General features: G+C 43.4%; 2 long non-coding RNA genes across 2 annotated transcripts; one reads left to right on the forward strand and one right to left on the reverse strand.

Annotated features, from left to right (window-relative positions):
- Positions 1-286: 286 nt before the first annotated feature.
- Positions 287-8651, forward strand: LOC144314638 (uncharacterized). The gene is made up of 3 exons (XR_013380493.1): positions 287-610; positions 6573-6644; positions 7503-8651. It is a non-coding gene; the product is annotated as an uncharacterized LOC144314638 (long non-coding RNA).
- LOC144314634 (uncharacterized) lies at positions 6596-20919 on the reverse strand. Its single transcript, XR_013380491.1, has 4 exons — positions 20448-20919; positions 18263-18374; positions 8112-8266; positions 6596-6945 (listed from the first exon to the last, which is right to left on the reverse strand). It is a non-coding gene; the product is annotated as an uncharacterized LOC144314634 (long non-coding RNA).
- Positions 20920-20956: the final 37 nt, after the last annotated feature.

The raw sequence follows: 20956 nt of genomic DNA on the forward strand, positions 1-20956 counted from the left end.
ACGCCGGGGGGTGCACGCCCCGGGGTCCGCCCTGCCAGAGCCAGCCCGCGCCCTTGGCCCAGGGAACCCGACAAGGGGGGACTTGAGGTACCTGCCCCAGGGGGTCCGGGGACCGGCGGCGCCCACCCGCCCGTTTCTGGGCGTGTAACCATAGGGAAGGCCGCGCTCTACCCCCCACCCTGGTGGAAGATGGTACGGCCCGCGGCCCCGCCCCCGGGGGCCTGTGGCCCCGCCCCTCCGCCGGCGCGGCCCCGCCCCTTGGCTCTCGCTGCCGCCGGGCAGCCGCGGCGTCGGGCGACCTCCCACGAGCGGAGGCTGCGGCTTCCCGGAGCCGCTGGGGTGCGCCCTAGCGGGCTGCTGAGGTCTCTCCGGAACCTGGGTTCCTCAGGGTGCCAGTGAGGTGCCTCAGGCTCCTGGGCATGAGTAAGGTGTAAGAGCCAGTGCCTCTCCAACCGCTGCGCGGAGTGACCTTTCTTTCCGAGTGAATTTGACCTTGGGACAGGAGCCAGGCCCGCGGCGGCCTGATGATAGTGTTACTGGACGCCTACAGGGCTGTGCCAGGGACTACGCTGCAGGGCTTAGATGCATTTATCTCTACGTCGCTCCTAGGGTAGGTACCGTTGATTCCAGACCACACGAATGAGCTCACTGAAGTTAAGCAGGTTGCCTTGGTCACACCGTTAATAAGTAAAAGACTGGACTAGAAATGAAAGTTCCTACTTTCTTGATCACTAAGCCTTACCAGTCAGGACCTAGCGTTTGTTCTGAGTGACTTCCATAAACCAAAAGCTCGGGAGAATATTTAAAAGTACAACTGAGGATTCTTTGCTACTCTGTCTTATGAGTAGCATCTAATGAGCTGCATCTAATGCTTTCCCAACAATTAGAAGAACAATCCTGAACTGTGTGAATCCTCCCTGTATAGAAGTTAGGAGAGCCTTGCACTATTATTGGAAGAGTTGGGTCCTTATTGATTAGAATAATTTAAGAGGAAGTAGAGAGTAGGTGCTGAATAGTTTCAGCTACTCTCTTCCACGCCCATCTCCACCCCCTTCCCTCCCCAGGGATGACTAGGATTTGGGTTGGGGAATAGCTAAGGGGAACCACTGAGCTGGCTTCTCGGCCAGAGGGCTGGGGCTTGCTGACAGTTGGGAAACTAACCAAGAATGTATGACTGGGTAAAGGAGGAAAATCAGGTTGAGGAAAGGTCAGACATGTGCCTCAAAAGGTTGGTTACAGGAAATCAAGCATTTTAGCAGAACTGAGTGAGACACGGTAGTTTTTCAGTCAAGGTACTCTGTCATTGATATGGTGAAGGGCAAGCTAGTTAGAAAGCTGTTGTGTGAATCCTAGCTGAGGTCCTAAGAACCAGTTTTAGGGTATTATATATGAGAACTGGAAAAAAAAAAAAAAAAAGGACATTTTAAAGGATGAAATGACAGAATTCAGCAGCAGATCAGTCACTGATAAAAAGGCTTATTCTAGTGAGAACAAAATATCACTGTAAGGAGATTGAGCCCAGTTAGGCGGCATGGGATGTACTCCTAGTTTGTACAGATGATGATATTTTAATACTTAAATTGACTCCCTCAGGAGACACCCTTTTGAACAAGCAACAATTGCGAGTTAGTGACAGTAACAGTCTGGTAGAAGTGTCTCTAACATCATATCTGTAACAGCTACATCCCTCCAGAAGACAACCCCGACTGTGAGAGTATCTGGATTGAGACCAAGGATTTGGGGAATGCTGGAGTTAAGGAGATTTTTTTTTTTTTTTTTTGGAGATTTTTTACCTTCTTTGTTGGCCACACCCAATGAACAGGTCTCTTTTTCTTTTTTGCTAGCCACTATATGAAGTACTCATTCAGTATTGGCCCAAGAGTTAAATGCAGTTGACTGGGGTCTGTCCCAAAGTCTTCCAGCCAGCTCAGGGTCTCATCTGCGACATCTGGCATCATAATTGTGCATTTCCCTTGCATAAACTTCCCAAGGCCACTTCACAGCCATCTTCAGACCTAACACAGTTAAACCAACATATTGGCTGGAGGAGGCAAAATATGGGTTGGGATGAAATCCTTTTGAGCCAGTTATTAATTGCATTCATGTTCTAGTGACTGAGTGTCTCAAACACAGAAGAGCATATTCATTCCCTCACATAAAAGCGATCTGAAGTAGGTAGTCCAAGGCTGGGATGACAGTGCCATGAAATTATCAAGGACCCAGGCTCCTCTGTCCTCAGAGTTTCTTCATGATCCACAATAGCTTCTAGAGCACCAGCCATCTCACCTCCTTCCCATGAAGAGGGGAGGACAAAAAGTTAGGCCCCAGTTGTCTCCCTTTTAAGGATTCTTTGTGGTGGATTCACTCAGCAGATTCCACTCAGAAATGAGGCACACTCAAAGAACACATTAAATACCAGAAAAGGAAAGAGGGAGCTTGGTTCATAATGAAAGTGTTTTATTGAACAAGACATATAGGGAGTTAATTGTATCTATAAAGGAAGAAGGGAACCAGTGTTACTGAGCAGCCCCTCATATGTGCTAGGTACTAGCTCAAATGCTCTATATCACCTCTTAATTTTACACATCTCTCTGCAGTGGCTTATCATTCTTCCTTTGCATGAAGACAGTAGACTTGCCCATGGTCACACACACAGCTTGTAGGTAGTAGAGCTGAGCTTTGAATGTAGGGTGCTTCCTCTGTTAACACTGACGTAACCCTGTGCTTTTAAACAGCTGCCACTCCCTCTCCCACATTCCTTGCACCAATAAAATTGAGCTCAATCTTATCTTGTTTGTGTATAGCTCAAGTATTGAAACTCCCCCATGTTTCTTTTTTTTTAAGAGTTTATTTTTGTTTAATTGACAGAGAAAAAGCACAAGCAGGGGAGCAGCAGGCAGAGGGAGACAGAGAAGCAGGCAACCCACTGAGTAGGGAGATGCCACCTGAGCTGAAGGCAGATGCTTAACCAATTGAGCCACCCAGGCAACCCTCCCCTCCCATGTCTCTTCCTGACATGTTCCTATCTTCTCAGCTCCTGACTGATCTCCAGACTCATCCTTTGCATATGATTCAAGTCATAATTCTTGGACCTGAAACTTGATATTGCTCCTCTGTTTTCATGCTGGGTTGTGTCTTCAATCACATTAGCTTCTTAGCCTCAGTGAAAACCCAGCTTCCTAGAGCTGCCTTTGGCACTGGGTCGCCTGACTCTTCCCAGCCTTGTGGGCCATAAACCTGAGACTCCAGAATGGAGGAGGGTAAAAAGAAAGATCACTCTATATTTAGAGTCCAACAGATCCCTCCATAAAGGCTATGCAATATCTATCCTTTAAGGGGAATGGATAACCCACCATCATAACTACTCCCATGTGTATTAGAGTTGCCCCGAGAAACAGAATTGATATGATTTGTATATATGGAGAAAAAGAGATGTATTAAGAAACAGAATTGAGGGACAACTGCATGGTTCAGTTGGTTAAGTGCCCGACTCTTGATTTCTGCTCAGGTCATGCATAATCTCAGGGTCATGAGATTGAGCCTGGCATTGGGATCCATGCTCAGCACAGAGCCTGCTTGGGATTCTCTCTCTCCCTCTCCCTGTCCCCCCCCCACCACCATGTGCTCTCGCTCTCTCTCCAACATAAATAAATAAATCTTAAAAGAAAAAGAAACAGAATCGATATTTGTATATACACAGATAAAGAGATGTATTTATTAAAGGAAATGACTCATGGATTATGGAGGCTGGCAAGTCCAAAATCTACAGTGTAAACTGACAGGCTAGAGACTCAGGACAGCCAATGGTATGAATCCAGTGCAAAGGCAATCTAAGGGAGACTTCCTCCTGCTTGAGGAGGTCAGTTTTTGCTCAGCTGATTGAATGAGACCCACCCACATTATGGAAGGCAATCTGCTTTACCACAAATTCACCAATTTAAATGTTAATTTCATTCAAAAACACCCTCCAAACTGACACATAAAATTAACCATCACCTAGGTGAAAAAAAAAAAAAAAAAAAAAAAACCAGCATGGCCAATGCATTCTGTGTGAGAAGTGGCTTGGTCTATTAATACCCCAAGATTATTGTGGAGTAAAATTGAATTCATGGGCACAGTTCTAAGAATGATTCTCAAGAGCTATTCAAGATGAATACACTCACATCCCTGAGGGCAATGACCTCAGGCTGGTTACATCTCCTGGCCAGCGTGTGCCAGGGGTTACACCCCACACCAAGGAACCAGAGTAGGTGTGCAGGAGGCTTGGCCTCATACACCACAGAGAGGTTCATGCCAGGACTTGATCCACTGGGAATAGTATGAACTTTGGATCCATCTCAGGCATGTCCCAGAACACTAGCCATCCTGGTCTACATTCCCCTGTTCTGGTGCTAGCTTATATCTTCACTGGCCCATTTGTGGAGAAATAGAATGAAATCATGTGAAATAAGCCTAGAAGTGCTTTCACCCTAAGAATATTAATTTAGTTTAAGGAACTAGTCAGCTATATATTGGTACAAGATATTCTGGTTGACTAGCTGATCAATCACTCTTTTATGGGGTTTGAAGAGTATCCTCTCAGCAATGTATAAACCAGAACTCTCTAATCTCAACATTGACCCTGAACATTCAACTCTTCCTTGAGCAGACATCTCTTAGTTTTGTCCCAGACCAGCCTAGTACTTAATCCAGTTGTTACGGACTATATTGTGTTCCCACAAACTTGTATGTTGAAGGCCTAACCCCTAGTACCTTAGAATGTACCTGTATTTGGAGATAAGGCCTTTAAAAGGTGTTTAAATTAAAATGACAGTTTCACACCAGTGTGACAGGTGTCCTTATAAGAAGAGATAAAGTCACACACAGGCTGAGAGGTGACCTTCTGCAAACCAAGGAGAGAGACTTGAGGAGACATCAAGCCTGCTGACAGCTTGATCTCAGACTTCCAGTCTCCAGAACTGTAAGAATATAGATTTCTGTTGCATAAGCCACACAGTCTATGGTATTTTGCTTTACAACTCAAGCAAACTAATACAGCAGTTCACAGCTTTCCGTAATCCAATCTGGTTATTAAACTGTCAGCCACTGTTGAGTTTATAATCACAATCACTGGAGCTTCTTCTGGCCTGGGACTCCCCCACTACACTCTGCTCCACTCTCCTCCTTGCTCTCTTTCTTTAGAGGGCTTGCTGGCACTCACCTGCAGGAAGGGAAAGGAGACTTTGTATCCTGGAGGGATGGCCTTTGTGAACTGGCTCTTGCTTTGGTGTCATCTGACCCCATGTGTCAGTTCCAGCCAGTCAGGGGCTGAGAGAGAAGAGGTGTGTTCTATCTTGGTCTGGTTCAACTTCATTTTAATGGCCACAATATGTCCAAGCATTTTTGTACAGGTGACATATCTGGCTCAGCTTCACCCCCACCTGGCTCTCTGTCAGGTAGACCCCCTGCCCTGCCCAGGTGCGGCCATGCCTCTGTTTGGCTCCCCTGTCCCTTTTCCGGGTGAATGTTCCTTTGATCAACATGTAGCCACCAGGGCAGCCTGGTACATGCTTCCTTGCCATACTCCCTTTAAGACTGGTTGGTGCCTTCCACCTTCAGAAATATCCTGACAAAAAGTGGGTACCAGTGTCCAAGTTCACCCCCGATGTTCAGGGTGCATAGGTTACATGACCCCCTTTCTCCTAGGGCATACGTGGAGAGCAAAATCGGAAAGGATCAAGCCCAACACTCGGTTAAAACCCAGAACAGCTCTTCCTTTCAATCACCCTTCTGTATTTCCCAGTGGAAAAAGCTGCCAAACCTGCACAGCCTGTCCACAACATAAGCTTTTCCACCTCTGATCCAGGCTTTAGGGAATTCATAATCCTGCTTTTGATAGCAGCTGACTCCATTACTTGGAGTTGGAGAGTGCATGGGAAAGAATTTCAACTGGTGCTTTAACCTTCTTCTGTTATTATTTAAACAATAATATACCTACTATTGTCTGGATGCTAAGTTTGTTAGGAGTTGTGTATAGAACCAGCCATGGTCCTTATCCCCAGGAGCTTTGTCCCAGACCTGGGGAGCCTGTCACTCAGAAAGGATAGTGGCATCTGAGAGTGTTGATGGAAGGCCATCCAAACACTGGAGTCTGGGGTTGAGGCCAGAACTCAGAGAGCAGGGTCTCTCAACCCGGCACTGTTGACATTTTGGACCAATGACTTTGTTACGGGAGTTGCCCTGAGTATTATAGGATATTTATCCACCCCCCTGCCACCACCCATTAGATGCCAGTAGCACTCACCCACCTCCAGTTTTGACAACCAAAAATGTCTCAAACTTTGTCAAATGTCCCCTGGGGGCCAAATCATCTCCAATTGAGGACCACTGTCGTAGAGCTAAAACTATTACAAAAATGTCAAACCAAGTGAGTTAGTCAACAAAGGATGCCAGACCATGGAAGGCTAGTCGAGAAGCCCATGCTTTTCTATCATACCATGCTGTTTCAGGCAGAATAAATATAGTAGAAGCTTTTATACATAGCCACCTCAACAGCTTTCCAGATTAACAGTCATATTTCCATTTCTTTGTAGGGCATAGTGACAGATGCCCATAGTGCCTGAATGCTCAGAGCCAGACCACTCACTCTGGCCCCAACAGCTGAGGTGGATGCCTACCAAGAGTTTGTATATGTTCCCCAAACAGATTTATGCCTAGTTTTATTTATTGACCAGTTATTGAAATTATGTGATTTAATCAAGTACTATGTAAATTGATAAGATGTGAGAAAGGAAGTTATTTTAATGAATACTTTCTAAGGTTTCGATAAAGGTGAGCCACTAAAAATAATCACTGTTTGATTAGATGTGCTTAAAGCAAATAATAGAAGATTGGGAAGATCACTGAACAGTGAAAAGATCAGGTTACTTTGCAGGTGTCTTCAAGTTCCCATTCCACTCTGGAGAACTGCAAACATAGACAATGCATTATTAGTGTGGTCATGGGAAGCTTCAACAATTTTCTGGTTCTTCATCTGAAAAGTATTGAATGGATATGCATTTGCATGTTTTAAGTTACAATGCAGTGCTTAAGATTAAGTACGTGACATTTTTTTCTGACTCCAACTTTTTTGACCACATGGAATAAGATGTCTCTTAATGCTAAATAAAGAACAAATATCCCTTGGTTCGCACTTTGGAAGTTGTGTTTAAATAACTGGTCTTTGGACATAACATCTATTTTTGTTAAAATTTGACTTTCTGCTGGCCTACTTTTCTTTCAGGTTCAGTATAAAGCAGAGATTTTTTTTTTCTTATGCTTCCCTGGAACACAATGCAGTCTCTTAGCTTTTTGACTAAGTTCAGGCCGAGAAATCCTCAGTGACAGGTGGTCTCCAAAACCACAACAGTCAGTATCAAAATAGCCAGACAAGACAATAGTAGTCAAGGAAGATTCCCCCACAAGCCCCTCCCTCCCCACACCACTAACATGAACCATAACCCCACACCTCCTCTCTCTTGCAGCTCAATCCCTGGAAAGTTGGAAAACAAGGTTAGCATGCTAAGAAAGGAGGAGCAGAACTAGGCAGGAAGGCCCAAAACTGGAAGAGCCAACAAGTTACTGCCTCCTTCTCCCACTGCAGGCTGCTGGCTAGAAGCCTGCACTAAAGGACAAGTCTCAACTTTTAGTCCACGTCAGAGATTTCTACATAGGACCAGGCATTTAAGACTGAGCTTGTGTTTCAACTTAAAGTGATTATATGATTTTTTAAATCACCTACATTTTTTTAAAAAAAAGGTCCTGGAACCAGCATTTTGGTCCAAGAGCAAAGAAAAAACCGAGTTCAGCTTCCAATGTAATGACACAGTGGAGTCATTATACCATCACCTCCCACAGGTCATTGCTACCCAATGTGACAGTGACACATCAAGACTACGTCTACTAGAGGGGCATCTGGGTGGTTCAGTTAGCTAAGCGTTCAACTCTTGGTTTCTGCCCAGATCATGATCTCAGGGTCCTGGGATCGAGCCCTGTGTGGGGAGTCCACTTGAGGATTCTCTCTCTCCCTCTACCTCAGGCCCTCCCCACTACTCTCTCAATTAAAAAAGAAAAGAAAAAAAGACTATATTTACCAGAAATTGTCTCAGATTTCTCATCTTTGAGTAGCACTTCAGATTTCATGAGTTTATCCCATGGGTTCTTTCAGTAGATTTTAGAGGCGAGCCTATTCCCATACCACCACCTTGTCCAGGGGCACCCACCTCTAATCAGAAATATGACTTTAAATCTAGAAAATAGTGTGAAAAGTTACAACTTAGTTTCCTCAAGACATGTTATGGCATTCTGAATTGTTTTCAAATGTTTCTTGAAATTCTTTTAGAAAAGTTGAGGTGCCTAGTTGCTCAATTAAGTGCCTGACTCTGGATTTCAGCTCAGGTCATGATCTCAGTGTTGTGAGAGATCAAGCCTGGGCAGCCTCAGTGACACAGCGGTTTAGCGCCGCCTGCAGCCCAGGGCGTGATCCTGGAGACCCTGGATCGTCCCACGTTGGGCTCTCTGCATGGAGCCTGCTTCTCTCTCTATTTCTCTCTCTTTGCATCTCTATGAATAAATAAATAAAAATCTTATTAAAAAAAAAAAAGAGAGATCAAGCCTGGACTAAGGTGGCAGGGGAGGGGGGCCTCCATGCTCAGTGGGGAGTCTACTTGAGATTCTGTCCCTCTGCCCCTCCGATTGCCCCTCCCCTTCCCTCTCTAAAAAAATAAAAAATAAAAAATAAAATATTTAGCAGTAGTTTGAATTTAACCAATTTTCTATTTTTATTTTTTTTAAGATTTTATTTATTTATTAAAGACAGAGAGAGAGGGATCCCTGGGTGGCGCAGCGGTTTGGCGCCTGCCTTTGGCCCAGGGCACAATCCTGGAGACCCAGGATCGAATCCCACATCGGGCTCCCGGTTCATGGAGCCTGCTTCTCCCTCTGCCTGTGTCTCTGCCTCTCTCTCTCTGTCCGTGACTATCATAAAAAAAAAAAAATAAAAAATAAAAAAATAAAAAAAATAAAAAAAAAAAAAGATAGAGAGAGAGAGAGGACACAAGCAAGGGGGGAGTGGCAGAAGGAGAGGGAGAGGCAAGCTTCCCACTGAGCAGGGAGCCCAATGCAGAGTTTGATCCTAGGACCCCAGGATCATGACCTGAGCTGAAGGCAGACGTTAGACACCCAGGCACCCCTAATTTTTTCTATTTTAATTTTCTTCTATGCACTACTCAGTGTTCATCATAGTAAGTGTACTTTTAATTTCTTCTCTTACCCATGCCCCACCTCAGCTGTGGTAATTTCTTCTCTGGCATCAAAGGAAAATACAACAGTATTTAACTTAATTTTAAATATTTGATATAACAATTTCTTAGTATGTCAACTGCTATATTACTTCTGAGGTTACTGCTGTGCCTCCTAATAACTGTCATTGTCAGTGGATGTATATGTGTGTCCTTATTATTGCAAGTGTCAAATCTTGTAATACTTGATGGTATTGGGTATTGGGAAGGTTCATTTTAATAATGAATTTTATGTATAAAAGTCATTTTTTAACAATTTTATTTATCTGAGAGAGAGAGAGCATGACCAGGGATGGGCAGAGGGAGAGGGAGAAGAAGACTCCCCACCCAGCATGGTGTCCTACATGGTGCTCCATCCCAGGACCCTCAGATCATGAACAAAGGTCATGAGCCAAAGTCAAACACTTAACCGACTGAGCCACCCAAGCACCCCTGTGCAAAAGTAATTATTAAGAACACCTTAAAAAAAAACCTAAAAAGCTAAATACATTTGAAGATAGTTTAAAGTTAATGAGAATGTTAAATATTATGTAGATAACTTTAGGAAGACCATGATATTCTTTTGAGTCAATAAATACTTATAAGGATTTGAATGATATTAAGCAGAAAAGATGTATTCAGCTCTTTTAAAGTTTTTGTGAGGGCACCTGGGTGGCTCAGTGGTTGAGCATTTACCTTTGGTTCAGGTCATGATTCCGGGGTCCTGGGATTGAATCCCATATCAGGGTCCCCACGGGGAGTCTGCTTCTCCTTCTGCCTTTGTCTCTGCCTCTCTCTCTGTCTCTCATGAATAAATGAATAAAATCTTAAAATTTGTAAAAAAGTTTTTGTGTAATGAATATACATTTATGCAACTGATAGAATTTCAGTGAACACAAAATCCAAGAAGATGTTTACTACATGCTATATTTATCTATTGAAAATCATCTGAACAGTGCGCCTTGATCCCATGAGTGATGTTGTCGCCCCAGTTGAATATGACAGTAACTGAAGCTGTTACACAATCTCTTGTCTAGCACAAGGCTAGGGATGGTCTAAATGACAACTAAGTGAGCACTTGTTTCCAGCTTTCCAAAGGCCAAGGCTGAAGCCACATATACAGGGGGTTTGGGAAAAATACCTAGGCCAAAGCCACACCACGGTTTATGCTTTAAAAATCTATTAAATAAGAGTGTCTGGGCAGCTTAGTCAGTTAAGTGTCTGGCTTTGATTCAGGTCATGATCTCAGGGTCCTGGGATCAAGCCCTGAGTTGGGCTCCCTGCTCAGTAGGGAGCCTGTTTCTCCCTCTTGCTCTGTTCTCTCTCTCTCAAGTAATTAAATAAAATCTTTAAAAACTTATTAAATATTTATTATCTTTATAATGCCTTATAGTAAGATTCCTATACAAAACAAGAACATTTATCTGCTGTGATTTATTCTGTATATTTTACTCATTCCCCATTTTCAATGTCTGAGGCCCACGAACATGTCCTGGCCCTTGCCAGTCCCTTCTTCTAGGGCCTGGATCCCCGTCTCTGCATCTGGGCTCCTGCTTGGGCTCCCACTTGGATTATAATGAGCAGTGCTGCTACAGCTCTAAGATCACCTTCTACCCGTAGGACCCTCACTGCTGAGCCCTGCTCAGAGAATGGACCTCTGGAAACATTTGTCTGCCTAAACACACCTATGTTTTCCGTGCCTTCTGGATATGGCCTTATACAGCTTGGTTGTCCTTCTTAAGAAAGACCCTGTGGCCACTGCAGCTGCTTTCAGACTGCCTCCTACCCAAATCTGCCCTCATTATCATCTGGCTGTTCCTCTCTCTGGGGCAGAAGCACTACTCAGACTTATTGGACAGTTTGGCTATATTAGGCACTTATTTTCTAAGGAATGAGAACCAAATCCCCTCCACTGTGCCTAAACTTTCTCCTAATGACAGGGGTCTTGTTCTTCAGCTCAAGGGTCTACAGGCATAAAAAAGGATGTCCCAAAGAGGGACCCTTACTTTTATAATATCAGGCTGAGGAGAGTAAACATAGTTTAAAGTCACATTCTCTGCAGTAGTTGTACCTTTACTTTGCCAAAGGTTTCTCTTTTGGCATATATTCCTGAGGGAAGCCTGTTGTGTATGTTTAAGGGAGTAATCAGCTTAACTTTATCTAAGTTGAGGCGCTCTCTCTCTCTCTCTCTCTCTCTCCTTTTTTAAAGATTTTATTTACTTATTTATTTGAGAGAGAGAGAGAGAGAGGGAGGGAGGGAGGGAGAGCGAGCAGGGAGGAGTAGTAGAAGGAGGAGAAGCAGGCTCCCCACTGAGCAGCAGGGAGCCAGACGTGGGGCTCTATCCCAGGAACCTGGGACCATGATTTGAGCCAAAGTTAGGTGCTTCACCGACTGAGCCACCCAGGTGCCCTAGGCTTTAGCTCTTCTTATCGGTACTGTTACTGAACCTCTCTGGGCCTCAGCCGTCTGCCAAAGGGGACTAATACAGGATCTCACTTCCCTGGAAGTCCGCTTGTGAGAACTAATGACACAATGTATGTAAAACATTCAGCTAAGTGCATCATTTTCCTTCTCCCTTTCTTTCTATAACTTTCCCAATATGCCTTTTCCTGTCCAGAAACCCAGGACCTCAGATACCCTGAATCCCTCAGGGTGTGACACATGTCATATAGAATTTTCCCTCCTCTGGAGGGATGAGCCCAGCTTTGTTCTGGAACATTGGGCTTCTCCAGACTGTGCACCACCTGCTGGGGAGTCAGCCTCTAAGAGTCTACGTTGACTTGGATTTGATCAAGGGCTTAGAGGCACAGCCTTTAGATTGTTTCCTTTTATTTCATCACAAGGTGGTGCTCTTTCCCAGAGTACTATAAAGCACTTCCTGTGTTGCCATTTGTTGAAAAGGGTAACAAATAACTCTGATTGGAGTGCCTGGGTTGTGAGATGCTCCTGGCCAGGTGTTGTCTCCCCAATGAACCACATCCTGGCTCACCCATGCTTTTGATCAGTAACCCGTGGGGTAGGGGTGGAGATGTTGGCTGGAGAGAGTGGTCACTGTCCCAAGATTTTCTCTCTTGCTGGGCTGCCTCTTCCCTGGTCCTTTGGTTATAGGGAGCAGGCTTTTTTGGGGGGGAGAGAGGGCATGTTTTGTCTGTGCCTGTTGGTATTTCCAGATTGCTTGCTTCTGAGGTGTAAGAAGCAAAAAGAAAGCCCACGGAATGCGGGGCAACCTTTGTGTTGTCCTCTGGTCCTTATGCCCCTAGGCAGTGTGCTTTTCTCGTGTTTGTTTTCATAGGTTAACGTGCAGGATTTTGTGTTGTGCTTCGTGAGAGAAACATGGAGTGGTATGTCTGCTCCATTATCCCAACAGTGGAAATCTCCCAGAATTGCTGTGTGGAAGATGGTTTTGATGAGTGGCAGAGGAGGCTGTTGGAGTTTTCCATGAGAAAAGATAAAGATCTGGCTGTGGCCAGTAGCCCTAAACACAGATGAGTGAGACAGAGAAAAGAGGTTAAAAAAGGCAGGAAAGAGCAATGAAAATAAATTATGTTGTTGCTAACAGATGTCTGTAGCAGGTGGTCAGCATGGTGACTGGGACAACCGCTTTTCTCTGGCAGAAGTACAGATTTTCAATGATCAGGAGTGAGTCAGGCACATGGTTTTTGGATGGACTGTCTCCTGTTCTTTAACTTGTGGGGAATAGAAGGCTGTCCTTTTTAAAAATTAGAAGAGGTGGGGCACCTGGGTGGTTCAGTGTTTGTGCGTCTGCCTTCAACCCAGAGTCCTGGGATCGAAGTTCTGCATCAGGCTCCCTATGGGAGCCTTAATCTTAAAAAATAATAATTTAAAAAAGAAGAGGTTTCATTTATTTAAGAGAGACACAGAGAGAGGCAGAGACAGGCAGAGGAAGAAGCAGGCTCCCTGCAGGGAGCCCCATGTGGGACTCATCCAGGAACTCTGGGACTCAACGCTGAGCCACCCAGGTGTCCCTCTTCCCATTTTCTTTCTTTCTTTCTTTCTTTCTTTCTTTCTTTCTTTCTTTCTTTCTTTCTTTCTTTCTTTCTTTCTTTCTTTCTTTTCTTTCTTTCTAAGATTTTGTTTATTTATTCATGAGAGACACACACAGAGAGAGGCCGAGACATAGACCGAAGGAGAGGCAGGCTCCTCGCTGGGGGCCCGATGTGGGACTCAATCCCGGAACTCCAGGATCACGCCCTGAGCCAAAGGCAGACACTCAGCTGCTGAGCCACCCAGGCGTCCCTCTTCCCATTTTCTTTAACTTGTTTATCATGTAAATACTCTCTTTCCTTAACCAGGTAAGTCAAAACGTGTTTGGTGATGTTTTAACAGGCACCCTGATGGACAGTGATTTAAAATATAAGTACAGGCAGCCCCGGTGGCGTAGCAGTTTGGTGCCACATGCAGCCTGGGGTGTGATCCTGGAGACTTGGGATCAAGTCCCACATTGGGCTCCCTGCATGGAGCCGCTTCTCCCTCTGCCTGTGTCTCTGCCTCTCTCTCTCTCTCTGTGTCTATGAATAAATAAATAAAATCTTTAAAAAAATAAAATATAAGTACATTTCTATTTTCATAAAAAGCCCAACAGTTGACAGTACCTGGGTTCATCTGGAAGCTTAACAATGTCATCCAGGATCCAAGGACTTTTTACTCCCTACTCTGTATTCTCAGCAGTCTGGTCTTTCTTTCTTTTCTTTCTTTTCTTTCTTTCTTTCTTTCTTTCTTTCTTTCTTTCTTTCTTTCTTTCTTTCTTTCTTTCTTTCTTTCTTTCTTTCAAGATTTTGTTTATTTATTCATGAGAGACACAGAGAGAGAGAGAGCAGACATAGGCAGAGGGAGAAGCAGGCCCCATGCAGGGAGCCTGACATGGGACTCTGATCCTGGATTCTGGGATCATGCCCTGAGCCAAAGGCAGATGCTCAACTGCTGATCCACCCAGGCGTCCCTGGTCTCTGTTTTCCCATTTGATACTTCCTGATCAGGAGATGGTTCTTATAGGTGCAAGCATCATAATCACAGTCTCTCCCAGACTGTTAAGAGGAAGGGAGGGGGGGAAAGCACATCTCTCTTATCAGAAAGAAAAGCCTTTCTTTGAAGTCCCAGGAGATTTCCTCTGGTCCTGGGCAAAACTGGTCAATTGGCCAATTCTGCCCACTGGAAGACGAGGTGTCATGATTTGGGTCAAGAAGATCTCAATTCCTTAATCAACTAAGGTTCTCATCAGGTGAATCCTGCCCATACGAGGTATTTGAAATATAGAGGGGGCACTTTCAGGTGTCACACAGAGAGATACTATTGGCGTTTAGTGGGTTTGTATTGGGATGCATAATGTTCTAAAATGCACAGAATACTTTTACACACACACACACAAATTCATTCTACCCAGAATATCAGTAGCACTCCTGTTAAGAAACATTGGCTCATACTGGCCATAATTCATTCCCTGGGCTGAAGATATTATGACTCAAACAACCATCAGGAAACCATCAGCAAGAAGAGGAACATGGCTCCCAGCAGTGTGTGCCATGGTACCCTGGTGGAAGCTGGAAGGAGTACAGTGATGCTTAGTCATGTTGGCACACTGAATCCTTTTCAGAAAGCAGTTATTTGCACTGAATGGTAACAAGGACAGAGATCGTGATAGGGAAATTATCTTGGTCTGCCTTTTTTAAATTTTATTTTAATTTATTTTATTTTATAATAAAGGGATTTTCCAGGAACTAGACAAGCCTGTTTCCAAGAACAAGTGATTCTAAGTTCCCCACACCTCTATTATCTCTGCTCCCTGCCCCCACCAAGGATTCAGAATGATTGAAACTTCACTGTATAGCCACTGTTAAGGGATAAAATTTCATTTGTTCTTAGTACAGTGTGACAGGTATTTAATCAATGTTTCATGGGTATATAACAAATACACTGATTCAAAACAGTACAAGAAGGGGCACCTGGGTGGCTTAGTCGGTTAAGCATATGCCTTCGCTCAGGTCATGATCCCGGAGTCCTGGGATTGAGCCCTGCATTGGGCTCCCTGCTCAGTGGGGAGTCTGCTTCTTCCACCCCCTTACCCCTCCCTGCCTCGTGCTGTCACTCTCTCAAATAAATAAATAAAATCCTAAAAAAAAAAAAAAAAAAAAAAAACAACCTGGCAGCTCCGGTGGTGCAGCGATTTGGCACCACCTGCAGCCTAGGGTGTGATCCTGGAGACCTGGGATCGAGTCCCACGTCGGGTTCCCTGCATGGAGCCTGCTTCTTCCTCTGCCTGTGTCTCTGCCTCTGTGTGTGTGTCTCTCATGAATAAATAAATAAAATCTTAAAAAAAAAAAAAACAACCAAACAAGGAAACAAAGCCTGGAAATTGTTCAGAATTATATTCAAGGAGATTGGTACAGTGAAATAGCATTTTTTTAAATTTTTTTATTTATTTATGACAGTCACACACACACACACACACACACACAGAGAGAGAGGCAGAGACACAGGCAGAGGGAGAAGCAGGCTCCATGCACCGGGAGCCTGACGTGGGATTTGATCCCGGGTCTCCAGGATCATGCCCTGGGCCAAAGGCAGGTGCCAAACCGCTGCACCACCCAGGGATCCCCTGAAATAGCATTTTTAAAATAGTACTGGTAGAAATTATTATATAAATATAATATTTTTTTAAAAAATTGTTTAAAGAGTACCAATGGAGTTCTTTGTGGTCTGCAAAGACTAAACATCATTAGCTTTACAGTTAAAAAATGTAAACTAAACCTGAAAAAATAGATACATTTGGTTAGTATATTGCATTGAGGTTCAAAGAAAAACTTTATAAGAAAGTACTTGTAAAACCCACTAGGTTAAAAAGAGAAAATTGTCTAGAAAGCTTTGTTTAACAGCCATATATGTAAAACTACAAATCTCTATGACTGACACATAATCGGCTAAAGAATGCCTCTAAAGCTAATTACTAATGTGTAACAGGAGATAACCTGGTAAGGAAGAGTCGAAAGAGCAAGGCAGACAGAAAGAATGGACCAAGCAAAAGTTAATGACTCATGGAAAAACTTGACATGCTCAGGGTCATGGTCATGCCATCTCTGAGCTCAGAACTCTGTGAATCACTGCCAACTTCTTTAAATGCCAATTCTGCCCATCTCCAGGTTCCCTGGACTTCTTATATGCCAACGACAAAGGCTAGACTTACTGTGAATGCCTTTTTTTTTTCTTCTTCCTCTCTTTTTTCCTATTCACATTTTATTAGATGATGCCTAAGTCAAAGTAGTAGCATTATTGGTTATAGGCTAACTACTAGGTTGACGGGAAAGAAGTGGCCAATTTACTTCACTCAACAGCATGTGCTATTTAAAACAGCCAAACATGGGAAGCCTGGGTGGCTCAGTGGATAAGTGCTTGCCTTTGGCCCAGGGTGTGATCCTGGAGTCCTGAGATTGAGTCCTACATCAGGCTCCTTGCATGGAGCCTGCCTCTCTCTCTACCTATGTCTCTGTGTCTCTCATGAATAAATATTTAAAAATAAATAAATAAAAAAGTCAAATGTAGTAACTTTCAGCACACTTTGGTAACTCTTTTGAAATTGCAGCTTAAAGTTGGGTGGATATTGATATTGAGGACTGTGCTAGACCTAACTCAGGTGCTCAATAAATATTTATTGCTTACAGTTTCATTAAATTTTGGGGAGAATATTTTTGCTAGTGCCATAACTTTTTTTTTTTTTTACTATTTTCTGTAAATTGGAGGTTTTTCCACTATTACAGATTCTAAATTTGTTCATATTGTTCAGATGGTGACCACCAGATGACTCCACTATACAAATATATTCTCTTCACAATTAGATAATAACCTGAGAAATGTTATTTTGGTTTCAAATGTATGCTCCCATTTCCCAACAATCTGTCATCTAAAGGTTTTAAAGTCCATAAATGATCCTTGACTTATTTAAGATTTGCATACTAGTTATTTGCTAATTACATTATTTATTCTACATTTATTTGCTAGCATTCTATTGTAAAGAAGAGGTTTTCCTTATTAAACCAGGAGTGAACCACAATTCTCTTTTTCAATAAACAAACAAAAGGGAGGGCAAATACTATGTTACCGTGAATAGCTCATTATCAGAGTGATTTGATGTAACAGTCATTTCCAATGATGGAAAATTGTTCTCCACCCTGTCTTTCATCAAGTTTAACTGTAGGGTCATAGATTTTCATCTATTCAGTATTTACAATTAATTGTTGCCATTTCCTTTTTATGTTAAAATTGCGCTGAATGTGGCCTGTGGCAGATGCTTCAAGTTGGTTCCTGTGTCCTTTAAAAATTTACTTTTTGAAGACTGGATATACAAATGGATATGACCAGACTATAGATAAAAATAGAATTTTGGGGGCGCCTGGGTGGCTCAGTCAGTTAAGCGTGGGGCTTTGGATCAGTTCATGATCCCAGGGTCCTGGGATGGAGCCCCATGTGGGGCACCCTGCTCAGCAGGAAGCTTGCTTCTGCTCTACTCATGCTTTCTCTCTCTCAAATAAATAAAATCTTTAAAAATATGTAATTCTGACCCACAACCTGCAGCAACCTGCCCCTTATGTACACTAATGAGTGAGGAAGCCAGCTAGCTTCCTGTAATACTAACTTGGAGAGGAAGTCAGATTGCCATTGCAAGTAAGAATTCAGGCAGATAAACAAGAACTTAGTTCTAAGTTCTAAAGAACTTTTCTTTTCTCCTTAGCCCCAAATGGCCAGGACTTGATTAAAATTTCACAGTTTCTCTAATTTTCATCCCCACTTCCACCACAGATTTAATCAGAGAAAGTCAAATCTGCACTCCTGGTCAATCACATAGGATGCCCTGCTCCTAGTCACCTTCAGCTTTTCCATGCCTATTGCTTCCAACAGGGCCCACCTGAAGCCATTCCTTTTTTCCTCTGTGAAGCTTTCCCACTCCCATGCCTACCTTTGAGTCTCTGCCAAAATGCAAGTGATGGTGGCTGACTCTCGTATCATGGCAGGCTCCGAATAAATAGCCTTTGCTTTTCTCTTTTGGCTGGTCTTCATTTATTTCCACACTATTGAAGTATAATTTACATACACATGGGAGTTAATTCATATTAAGTACATGAAAGTAATATATATAACTTATATGAGGTAAAGTTGACATTAAGTGGACCCATTTTAGTGGTGTAGTGATGACTGTTGATATATATATATATATATACATATACATATATACACACATATATATGTGGGTAAGCACCATCTTAATCATGATGTAGAATATTTTCATAACCCCCCAAAGTTCCTTATTTTCCTTTCCAGTCGTGTCATGCTCCCCTCTCCCCACCAGCCAATGATTGATTTGACTTCTATTCCTATAGATCAGTTTTGCCTGTTTTCCTAAGTCCTGTTGACATATCTTTATTAGCTTAAGCACTTTCTCTGCATTTAGGCACAAAATGTCTGACTCATCCTGTACTTTCTCTGCCCCAGACTGGAATCAGCCAATTTTCCAAAGAGCTTTGGATCTATTTATTATGGAATGGAATTTAGAAACCAGATCTGGATGGCAAGTATGCTCATTGTTCCTGAAGGTGACCAACCACCCTGGGTTGCCTCTGACAGTTCCAGGTTTAACACTGAAATTGCAGCATCCTGGGAAACCCTCTGGGACAGTTTGTCACCCCAGTGCTATTTCAGTGGACAGGACTAGGAAATTTATTTTTAAAATCATTTGCTCAAATTGATACTTATAATTTAAATGTATTACAGGCTTTTTCTGAACTCCCTTGGTCTTTATATTTGTTTTTTTTTTTTAATTTTTATTTATTTATTCATGATAGTCACAGAGAGAGAGAGAGAGAGAGGCAGAGACACAGGCAGAGGGAGAAGCAGGCTCCATGCACCGGGGGCCCGATGTGGGATTCGATCCCGGGTCTCCAGGATTGCGCCCTGGGCCAAAGGCAGGCGCCAAACCGCTGCGCCACCCAAGGATCCCGGTCTTTATATTTGAACCTCATTTTCTCCTCCCCCTAAAAGTTAGAATTATTAGTTGTTATCCTATTATATATCTACATATATATACATATATAGTTTAAAAACCACAGCAATAGTATTGCCATTAATTGTAAACATTGAGAAAAACCTAAGATTCCTTTGCAGTCCTTTTTCATCTTTAGAATATATCTCACCATAGATGTCACCTGAGTACTATGTTCAAAAGCCCTGGAGGAATAATTCTTTTCTATGGGTAACAATATTAGTTACCAATTTGACTCACAGTTAAGTTTGTTTGTTTCAATATGCTTCCAACATTGGATTTATTTTGTTTCCTTTATTTACTTTTTGGCTATGTAAAAGTCTAGAAGTTCAAAATTAGATGTCTTGCTTCTACTTCTTTCCCCTGCATGCTTTCCACAATCCTCTGTAGGTAACCGTTTGTTTCTGGGATATCCTTCCAATTTTCCATATAACCTGGGACTCATTCCAAAGCAACCCAATTCTTTTCTTATGGCTGCTTTGTATTCCATTGTACCGTTTTATCATGTCCAACTAGCTCCCTATTAATGGATACTCGGGTTATTTCCAAACTTTTGTTATGAAAATGACACTGCAACAAATAACCTTGCCTACATGTTGTTTCTATTTGTGGTAGTGTATTTTCAGAATAAGGTTAGGGTCAGAAGTAGAATTGCAAGATACAAGAATAGATGCAAATGTAATTTTGGTACTCCATAGGGCTTGAACCATTTTTCCCCACTGACACCAAGAAATTTATGAGCACTGCTTCTCCAGGGCCTTGTAATTTTAATGTGACTTCCATTATAAGTGAGGACAAACCGCCTTTTATGTTTAAGGACTACTGCTATTCTTTTCTGTGAATTGTCTGCTCACGTTCTTTCCCAAAAATTCTCTTCGGATCTTGGTCTTCTTCTTTTTTTTTTTTTTTTTTTTCTTTCCGTTTTTAAGATTCCCTGTGATGTAAGTTGCAAATATTTTCTCCATTATCACTTGCTGGGAACATACCAGATGTGTATCTGGAGTCCACTTTAATCTTATCCGTATAAATCACCTCATTTCAGGACAGCTCCTCCAGGGGTAAACACTCTTAGCAAAGTCGGATAAGGGAAGATCAGAAGAATTACCTGAACCCGCGTAGGAAGTGTAAGAGACTGTTTCACGTTTAGCAGGTAACACCATCGTTCTTATGCAATGGCCCGGGTGACACAAGGTCTTGCATAAGGGAGTATATCCAAATTATAAATCGTGTTTTATAGGGTTCATTAAAAACTCAAGGGCTCGCCTTCCCCGCGCTTCTGGGTTTGCGGGGTGCTAGAGCAGCTGACCCGGGCACAACCCCCACCCGCTAGACAATAGCCCCGCCGTCTAGCCGCGAGATGTCAAGGCGCGGACGCCCCGAGCGCCCGGCGGGGCGCCGCGCTCCACGGGAAGGCCGGTTTCCAAGTCCTCCAACGGCAAGGCTAAGCCAAGCCTCCGCGGCCCGTCCTCCCACCCACGGCCTAGCTCCTGGGGTTGCACCTGGCCCGCCAGCGCGCGGAAGCATCACCGGCGGGCGCTGCACCACACCGCGGCCAATCGCGCGCCGCCCGGCCCGGATTCCTCCGCCGGAGGCCGCGCCGCAGCCGCAGGTGGC

This window comes from Canis aureus, chromosome 1, assembly GCF_053574225.1.
Source record: "Canis aureus isolate CA01 chromosome 1, VMU_Caureus_v.1.0, whole genome shotgun sequence".
Lineage (NCBI taxonomy): Eukaryota > Metazoa > Chordata > Mammalia > Carnivora > Canidae > Canis > Canis aureus.